Source organism: Adiantum capillus-veneris, chromosome 21 (assembly GCF_014529385.1).
Source record: "Adiantum capillus-veneris isolate H3 chromosome 21, ASM1452938v2, whole genome shotgun sequence".
Taxonomy (NCBI): domain Eukaryota; kingdom Viridiplantae; phylum Streptophyta; class Polypodiopsida; order Polypodiales; family Pteridaceae; genus Adiantum; species Adiantum capillus-veneris.
The window spans coordinates 19,969,229-19,979,031 of record NC_140951.1 but is presented as its reverse complement, the minus strand read 5'-3'; positions in this window follow the sequence as shown (position 1 = coordinate 19,979,031).

Below are 9,803 nucleotides of genomic sequence, written 5' to 3'. Positions count from 1 at the left end.
GGCTGACGACATGAGGTAAGCAGATGCGTCAGATGGCACCTAGTGGCGTCAGGAGGCGAATGTGGTTAATATTTGCACGTAGATGAGTACGGACACAACGTGGGTGTTTCCTTGTGATGATTATGCAGAAAGTTCATCATGAGGACCATATTTTGGGGCCACTTCACGTGGTGGTGGGATGCATTATTGGGAAAAGCTGAGTGCCAGGTGTGCGGATGATTCAAAAAGGTGAGAACTATGCACTGCGAGGTCAGTTTTTGGCATGTTCGGGGTCCGTTTGAGGTCATCTAAAAGGCCAAGGGTGCCCAACTAATAAAGCTAAGTGTGGGAACTGAAAAAAAAGAGAGAAGACCATAAAAAACGTGAAGAGAAGAGGAGGAACAGCCGCAGGTGTGTTTTTCGGGTTTTTGGAGCATGTTTTGGCCATAAACTGCTCATCGAGGTCGGATTTGAGCACTTTGACATTGTAGACTGGGGTTTTGGGCTGTTCCGGACGCGATGGCACTGTCCTTTTTTCCAAATTCCTCTCTCTTTTTCTGTTTTTTTGGCTGTGTAAGTTTCTCCTATGAGCGAAGCTTCTGCTCTAATTTGTGATTGTATCTGGTATCTTTCACCCATATTGTGTGAGTTGTTTGCCCCATTGGTGTTGGCCCAAGCTCATTTGTATCTAGACATCGGAAGTTCTCCTCTTTTGAGCTGAGTTTTTTGGGTGTGTGTGTGTGTCTCTCTCTCTCTCTCTGTGGAGTGGGTAAACGGATAGTCTCTCTCCTCTCGCTCCATCGGTGTGTTCCCTGACTCGGCCAGGTGGGTTGTGTAAGCCGAGTGGTTCCCCATAGTGTGTGTGTGTGTGTGTGTGTGTGTGTGTGTATCTTCCCAAGACTGTGTGTTGGGTCAGTATAGAGGCATTCTGTGTGTTTCCATCCTGCTCACAGTGCCTGTGGGTCGAGCTTCGTTCTTAGCTGACAAATCTTGTTAGGTGAGTTCTCGTTGTGCTGACGTCCGTTGCTGCGTATCCGCCAACATTGGCGTCGCTGCCGGGGACGAAAACCTTAGGTAGGTGACCGAGACTAGTCCTTAAGGATAGGGATTCTCTGGCTTGCCAAAGTCTTGTTTTACATTTAGATAGGATCATAGGGTGGAGGACTCTCTTGGTCTTAGGAGGAGTCTAGGGAGCAAGTGTCTGGCCTAGATCCTTCGACTTAGGTAGACTTAGATAGTTTTAGGTATTAGTTGAGTTGTGGTGTAGAGAGTAGGAGTTGGAGTGGTAGAGGTGGTGAAAGGATAGCTTGAGAGTCCGGAGAGGCCAGGAAGCAAGCGAGACACCAATATCACCATCTCACATGATGAGTAGTAAGTAGGACATCATGATTTATGATCTGGAGCACTTCATGCATGTTATATTTGTTGTTAGGCTCATCACAAGGTTATAAAAGACGGAAAAGAGTGTTTGAAAGCTGAAGTGAAGTTCAAAAGTTTCTGTGAGTGTTTCTGAGAGAGCTGCAGAGCATGAGTACTTATGTCAGAAAAAAAAAAATTAAGCGAGGAGACATCCTACGCATAGGATGTCTACAGGGTGTTCTGGTGGAATTTTGAAATTCTGAGTTGACCAGTGTGTTTAGAAGGTAGGTTTTACCTAATTTTCACCTGGAAAGTGGAAGTTTGACCATATCTTGACAGGATAAGGCCAGATAGAAAAAAAGTTGCCAGACATCCTATCCAAATTGTGCCAAGGCATTATCTTAAGACCAAAACCATAGGATGGCTGCATGAGCATGATCTGCATGATTTCTTCAGTGCCTGAGAAAGGTTTCATCTCAATTGGGTGAGAAAATTGGGTTTTAAGCAGACTTTAGCATTTTTGACTGAAAAGGGCTAGGATAGCTAAAATTGGGGTCTTTTGAAATTCAAACTAAAATCTAAGCATAGCACTGGGTTTCTGACATCAAGGGGAAGTTGTGGCTCAAGTCTGGGGTCACACAGATCATATAGACATCCTACACGTAGGATATGTTCTGTGTGATTTAGCACTCCAAACACAACTTTGAGCATACCAAAGTGATCAGCACCTTAAGAGGAGTCTGTGCTTTGCATTTGAAGCCATTTTGAGCAGTTAGACATGCTACGCGTAGAATGTCTACTACATGATATTGAAGCCAAAAACTGATTGTAGGCATAGCAGGGTGTTGTATAGCCTGAGGCGAGCCTCCTAGTCAATTTTGGCCCAAATTGGAGTTAATTTGACTGGTCAGACCAACATAAGGCTGCTGGAACAGATTTCTGATCAATTGACCAGCTTATAGGTGTCCAAATAAAAAAGTAAAAACAGCTGTGGACTCAGCACATCAAGGGGAATCTATAGTGCAAACTCCAAGCAAAACAAAGCAGATAGACATCCTACGTGTAGGATGTCTACAGGGTCTTAGTGAAGAGAAAATCTAACTGAGGACATAGAGTGATGTTCCAATTGACTTAAGAGTTCCAGAACTTCTTTCAGAAGTGAAATTGGACCTTGTTTGACCTTTTGATGGAGCAAAGACGGAATTAAGACTTTCCATGTAAATTGACCAACATTCGAGGGAAGTACAGTTCCAGATTAGCAAACCTAATCAAGAACATCATAAGTGTATAAAATATAGTAGTGGTTGAGGTTAACCCTCCAGTTATACCAATCATTACTAAGACCACCTCTAGTGGTTAAATGCTTTGATTCGATTGTCGAAATTAAACGCTTGCGTACAGGTATATTCAGTTGTAAGGCAAGAAGTGGGGCGAAAACTGATCCTTTACCAGGTGAGTGGTTGGATTTGTGATAAATTGCATTGCTAAGTTTGATGAATCTAAGATCAGGAAGACACGTTCTTAGAGATCAAAAGGTGGCAGGTGATCAGGGTAGCTTAGTGTCCACCGGGAGAGTGTAACTCAGGCAAGGCTAGATCCATTAGCACCGATCATTGAGGAGGGTAGTGATAAACTCTAGGGGAGCCCTAGTTTATTCTGACTATCAAGGACGCAAGTGTGTTTGTATTGAAGAGAGACCTGATCAGAGACTAGAGATAATTTTGAGTCTATGATGATGGAGATAGATTCCGAGACGAAAAGGGGAACCACTATCTAATAGTTAGTGACCCTGAGGATTACAATAGATATGGAGATAATGTGGCAAAAGGAAAAATGGTTTCAGAGACTCAAGAACCGCCTCCAAACATTGATCGACCTGGAGCTCTTTTTATGTATGATAAGAAAACAACCAGGGTCTCTACCTATAATGAGAATGTGGGAAGTTACAAGCATGAGAGCGAGGGAGTAGTCTCTTATTTTTGATGCAAAGAACCCTACCCAAACGAATATAGCAAAGACAAGGTTCTTTACTTATTCTCTTCGGAAATTGCTATCGGGAAGGATATCATTTCTGTCGATAGGTACGGGCAAGAATACAAACGTATTCTCCCAAAGGAGGTAGAAAAGGCAACAGTTCCAGAGACATCAACATATGCTCCCGAAGAAGTGCCAAGGGTCACCTATACCCCTAGCAAGTCGACAAATCCATTCTTAGAAGAGTACGACGTGACCTCACATTCTAACACGTTCAACTACCAGAACCAACAAGCAACCCAACCATCATTACAGGCATGGCTTCGACAAAGTGCAACATTAGAACAAGACCGAAATCAAGATGGTTATCCAGCCGCCCGAGGGCTAAGGGATTTACAAGAACCACCACTCTATTCACGGTCTCAAGGCGAGAGTAGGCCAAAAACTCAAGGGTCAACAGAGCCTGGAAGACAACCCATAGAACGAGTTCGAAAAGATGAACCATCTCTTGCAAAAACCGTCAGAAATTATGGCTTAGGGGCACCTCTGGGAGAGGAACCCTCCCACTACCGAAGGCCAGAGGAGGTATATTGAGTAGGACGAGGAGAACCAATGGTGAGATTTGTAGACCATCGTAGAATTAGACCTTCTCAGGTGCAAAAATGGGTAAACAAGAAATACACGGGATACAGATATCCTAGAGATCATGTAGCAGCCTTTGTGCGTGTAATTAGAGTTGAAGAGGTGTTAGACTTCCCTACCCAATTTGCACGGTTTGGACTGACCCTAGAGGAGGATGCTCAAAGTCTCTACTCTGTGGAGCGTAGAGACTTTGAGTCTATGGAGGAGGTGTTTGAAGAGTTTATTGAGGAATTCTCACAAAGGGGAATAGCTCATAATACAGTCTCACAAATCCATAAATTCAAACAGAAAGAAGGGGAATCTGTGCGAAAGACAACCCTACGACTAAAAAGATATGTTAAGTTCTGTCCTGTGGAAGAACTGCCAACTCAGTCCAGACTTATGCTTATATTTATCCAAGGACTGAGGAATGCAGATCTCTAGAAGGACTTACATATGAAGAGGAGCACGATGTTAAATGAGTTAACTAAGGAGGCTCTTTACCTTGTAGACAATTGTGCGGTCTAGAAGGAGGGTGAATCCAAGGATCATGATGACGATTCATCTTCACAACAAAGTGGAAGTAAGTCTGCTAAGACGGCACTGAAAGGAGAAGTAGCTGTAAGCCAGGAGCAGCTTGTAGAGGAAGTGATAAAAAAGATTAACCTGTATGCCAAGCGTCAGGCTAAACAGCCAAAGTGGTGTGCTATTGAACAAAAATGGACAAACCATGTGACGGAGGAATGTTATTATAACAATGGATATGTGAGAGAACGACCTTATGCTCCCCAGGCTCAGGTAGCATCTCCTCAGCTTCCACCTATGCCTAGGTATCAAGCAGGCAACCTACCAGGACTTATAGGTGTAGAAAGACCACAACCAGTGTTGGGGCAGCAACCACCCCTACCAGGATTACGACCAGTCGGCATAAGATACACACCAACAATAACCGAACCAGAGGAGAAGGCTTTGGTACCTATGCATGCATATTACGAAGATCCCAATGGATATGCTGCAAATCCTGTCTATTATCCACCGGAAGAACCCCTAACGCCAGAACCTTGGAGCATGATGGAAAGTGCAGGACCACCAAGAGCTGCACAGGCAGCAGATACGAAGGAGAGACTCGCGACTGCCTCTGAGTCTAGGGGAGAACCTATCATGGTGTCAAATACAACAAATGAGACAATTGATGGTTTTCAGCCTAAAACATTGGTAAAAATGGGTAAGGATTGTAACGGTCTAGATGACCTGTGGAAGCAAATCCGCGATGCCAACAAAGCTAACACGGTGAGTTACCAAATGAATAGCACGAGAAAAGAGAAAGATGAGATCTTACCTCCTATTGAAGAATTTGAGGCAAGATCACAAATGAACTTTGATATGCATTCACAAGGGGGAGACCAAGGATCAATTAGTTTGGGACACGGCCAACCAAACTCGCTAAAAACTCTACCCTCTTACCTATGGGAGTCTGAACCCAAGTCTGAAGTGAGAGAAATCCCATCTCAAAGACTTTCTTCCAACAAAGTGATGGATTCACAAGGTTTGATTGAGTTATTGTCCACCCCTGTGGCATGCACAATCACTTTAGCCGAACTCCTAAGGCTACGGCCAAACATGTGGACCACCATAGGCAAATGTTAGAAAAATTTGGAGTAAAAGACCCCACCTCGAAGCTTCAAGAAGGGGTCAGAGAATTGGACAAGCCTCAACTAAACACTAGGCCAGTACCTTTAAACAAGGTTGGAGAATATTACGAGGGAGAAGATGGAAATACCATGCTACCAGTAGAATTCCAAGGAGTAGTTTCCAAAGCTATTCTTGATAGTGGAGCAGGAGTCGCTATCGCCACCAAGGAAATCTGGAAGAAATGGGAAAAACCGGCTTTGAGAGCTACCAGAATGAAATTGCAACTGGTAGATGGGTTCATGGAAAAGCCTCTAGGGCTTTTACAAAAAGTAATTATCACCTCGTGTGGAATCGAGTATGAGCATACATTTGCAATAGTCGATTTCGACAAAAAGAACAATTACGAGATCATCTTGGGACGACCATTCATAAGACAATTAAAGATGGTCCAGGATTGGGGTTACAACCACATATACCTGAGACATGGCGAGACTACAACCAAAATACACCTAAAAGACCACAGTTACAAAGATGTGAACCAAACACCAGTGGAAGAGTTTGATTCAGCTACATTGGCAGGGTCCGAACTCCCAACATGATTAGGGCGAAAAAAAGAGCTATGGATGTGCGGAGCTTCACATTGTGGGAGCTTAAAAAAAAGAGGAATGCCTCTTAGAAAGAGCTATTGAGGACAAGGATTACATTCTGGAATCTTTTCACGAAGATGCCTTAGAACCTCTAGAATGGGAACACATACTAGCAACATTGGATGTCTGTACCATTACAGATAGCCCAACGACAAAATTTTGCGATAAGGACGGCTAGGATGTGCTGCCCTATTACATGGTAAGCCCTATACCAGTAGGAGATGAGATTGTAGAACCACCAGAACAAGAAGAGTTTTATAACTCCTCTGAGCCTCTGGAGGTAAATAACGATGCAGATAACGAGTGGTCAGGCAGCTCAAGCGAGCGTGGGGAGAAAACAACGAATATCAAGTTTTATGATTTTTCCAATCAGCACCCCAGATGCCAGGAACGATATAGAAAAAAAGAGTAGAAAACAAAATTAGAGAGAACCTGATGCCCAAGATAAAAGATAAAACTCACTCTCTAATGCTGTCAAAGCAGAGGATTGTGTAAAAGACCAAATTTCAGGCAGATTCTCAAAAGTTCGAAGGGAAGGAATGCAAGAGGAAACAAAATTTTAAAAAAATCAACAATCAAAACAGAAAAAAACAAAAGACCCAGAGTGGACCAAAATGGAGCGTAAAAAGAAATACCAAGAACTAAAGCGGTCGTTACGAGAGGTATAGACTACTGAGGAAGAAAGTGATGGTAAGGAGGAGTCAGAAAAAGGAAACATGAATGTACCATCCCACTATCGAAAATTCACCATCCAGGACAGAAAAATCATAATGACACCACCAGTCAGGGAAAGAATAAACCAGGAATCTTACGATGGGCCGGAAAATGCAAAACGGATAGACCTCGCTGCGCCAGGTGAAAAGCCTCAGCCGGTCTATATCGCAATTGATTTAGAGCCTGAAGAAGAAGAACTGCTAACACAACTTCTCAAGAAGTATAAAGATGTGTTTGCATGGTCCTACAAATACCTCAAAGGAGTTGATCCATCGATATGCAAACACACAATTCCATTGAAATCAGATGCCAAACCTAGCAAACAGCGTCCTTACACATATAATGACACATTTGCTAAACCTAGCAAACAGCGTCCTTACACATATAATGACACATTTGCTAAACGAATCAAAGAAGAGATTGACAAGTTGATGGATGTTGAATTCATCTATGAAATCGAACATACAGATTGGGTGTCACCCATTGTGGTTGTCCCCAAAAAGAATGGAAAGCTGCGTGTGTGTGGGAACCTCAAAAAAGTAAATGCAACCACCATAAGGGACAATTATCCCTTGTCGATCACAGAACATGTACTTGAGAGGGTGGCTGGGAAACGGGCTTATTCCTTTCTAGATGGGTTTTCAAGGTATAACCAACTGGCAATTGCAATAGAGGATCAACATAAAACAGTGTTTGCCACAAAATGGGAAATATATGCGTATAGAGTTATGCCTTTTGGCTTAACCAATGCCCCAGCTACCTTCCAAAGGTTAATGACTCATGCGTTCAATGAATACCTGAGAATATTCTTAGAAATATATATGGATGATCTCTGTGTACACTCTCTTCTACGAGAAGAACATATTGATCATTTACAAAAGGTATTTGAGAAGTGCAGAACATATTGAATCTGTCTTAACCCGGAAAAGTGCATTTTTATGGTTGGGCAAGGCCGCATCTTAGGACATATTGTCTCAAGAAATGGCATAACCACTGATCTAGACAAAATCAGAGTCATAGTAGACTTACCCAGGCCTACTAATTCCAAACAAGTACAATCCTTCATGGGACACTGCGGATATTATCCAAGATTCATATATATATGTGCAGTCATTGCACAACCTCTGTATCGCTTATTAGTCAGTTTCGACTGGACTGAGGAGTGTGAAACTTCATTCCAAAAGCTTAAGAAAAACCTTGTATCAGCACCTGTACTTAAAGCACCAGATTGGGAAAAGATATTCCATATTCACATTGATGCATCTGCATATGCAATTAGGAGTATTCTGGCTCAACCTGGAGATGGAACAATGGATTTCCCAGTTTCTTATGCTAGCCGACAGTTAAATAGTGCAGAAAATAACTACACAACCACTAAAAGAGAGCGGTTAGGAATAATTTATGCTGTAAAGAAATTTCGGCATTATTTGCTCGCAAACAAATTTGTGTTCTTCACAGATCATCAAGCTCTTTTATATCTAATAAATAAACCATCCAATACTGGGAGAATTGTATGTTGGTTTATTATATTGCTAAAATTTGGCTTAACAGTGGTGGTCAAAAAGGGTCAAACTCATCTATGGGCGGATCATCTTTCAAGGCTGCAAAACGGAGAATCTCCTGAAGGAGTAGACGATGACATACCTTATGCTTACCTTTTCAATATTGAAATGATACCCAAATGGTCTCAGGAAATTGTTAGTTTTCTTTCCTTTGGAGGTAGATTTGATAACAAGGAAGACAGATCCAAACAACAAACAATTCGACAAACAAAAAACTTCCAATTGATTGCAGGATGACTGTATCATCTGGCTCGGACCAAATTCTATGATTATGTATAAATCCTAAGGAATTTGAGTGTTATCTTGAAGAAGCACATGTCCAGGATTGTGCATTTCATTGTCCAACAATGAAAACACACCAAAGATTGAAACAATTAGGAGTTTATTGGCCAACTATGTATGTTGACACACATGCTTATGTTAACAATTGTACTATATGTAGTGCCAAACAACCGGTGGATCACGCGACATTGTTTCAGGTAAACATTGCACCTGCATGGAGTCAATATATCATTGATTTCTTAATAACAAGGACATTTCCTAAAAACATAACAAAAGCGCGAAAAAGGGCTATAGAGCTGAAGGCTCGCGACTTTAATTTAATTGGGAATCAACTCTATAAGCAAGGAAAGGACAATCAACTTAGAATCTGTGCAAGTGAAAGTGAATACCTGCTGATTCTAGAACATGCACATGGAGGCATAAGTGGAGGCCATTTTTCAGGCGATAAGACGACAAAAATTATCTTAACCGCAAGAATATGGTGGCCTACATTGAATATGGATGCTGAGGAGTTTGTAAAGCATTGTGACGCATGTCAGCGCACCAAGGTGCCGATAAAGAGAGATGAGATGCCACTATGGCCAATGATAGGAGCGAGAGCATTTGCAAAATGGGGCATTGATTTTGTGGGGCCTATTTCACCCCCTGCATATCGCACCCATACCCAATATATCATTGTGACTACGGACTATCTCACAAAATGGGCGGAAGCCAAGGCAACACAAAAAGCAGATGCAAGAACCACTGCACAATTTTTGTATGAGAATGTCTTTTTACGATACGGATTACCAATAGAAATTGTCAGTGATCGAGGAACACATTTTCTTAATGAAGTCATTGAATATATGCTAGAGGAATTCATGGTCATACATAGAAAATCTGCTCCATATCATCCATAGGCAAATGGACAAGCTGAGGCCACAAATAAAACACTATGCACTGTTCTGACTAAAATTGTATCAAAGTCAAGGACAAACTGGGATCAACAGTTACACTCAACACTATGGGCATACAGGGTAGCTTACAAAACATC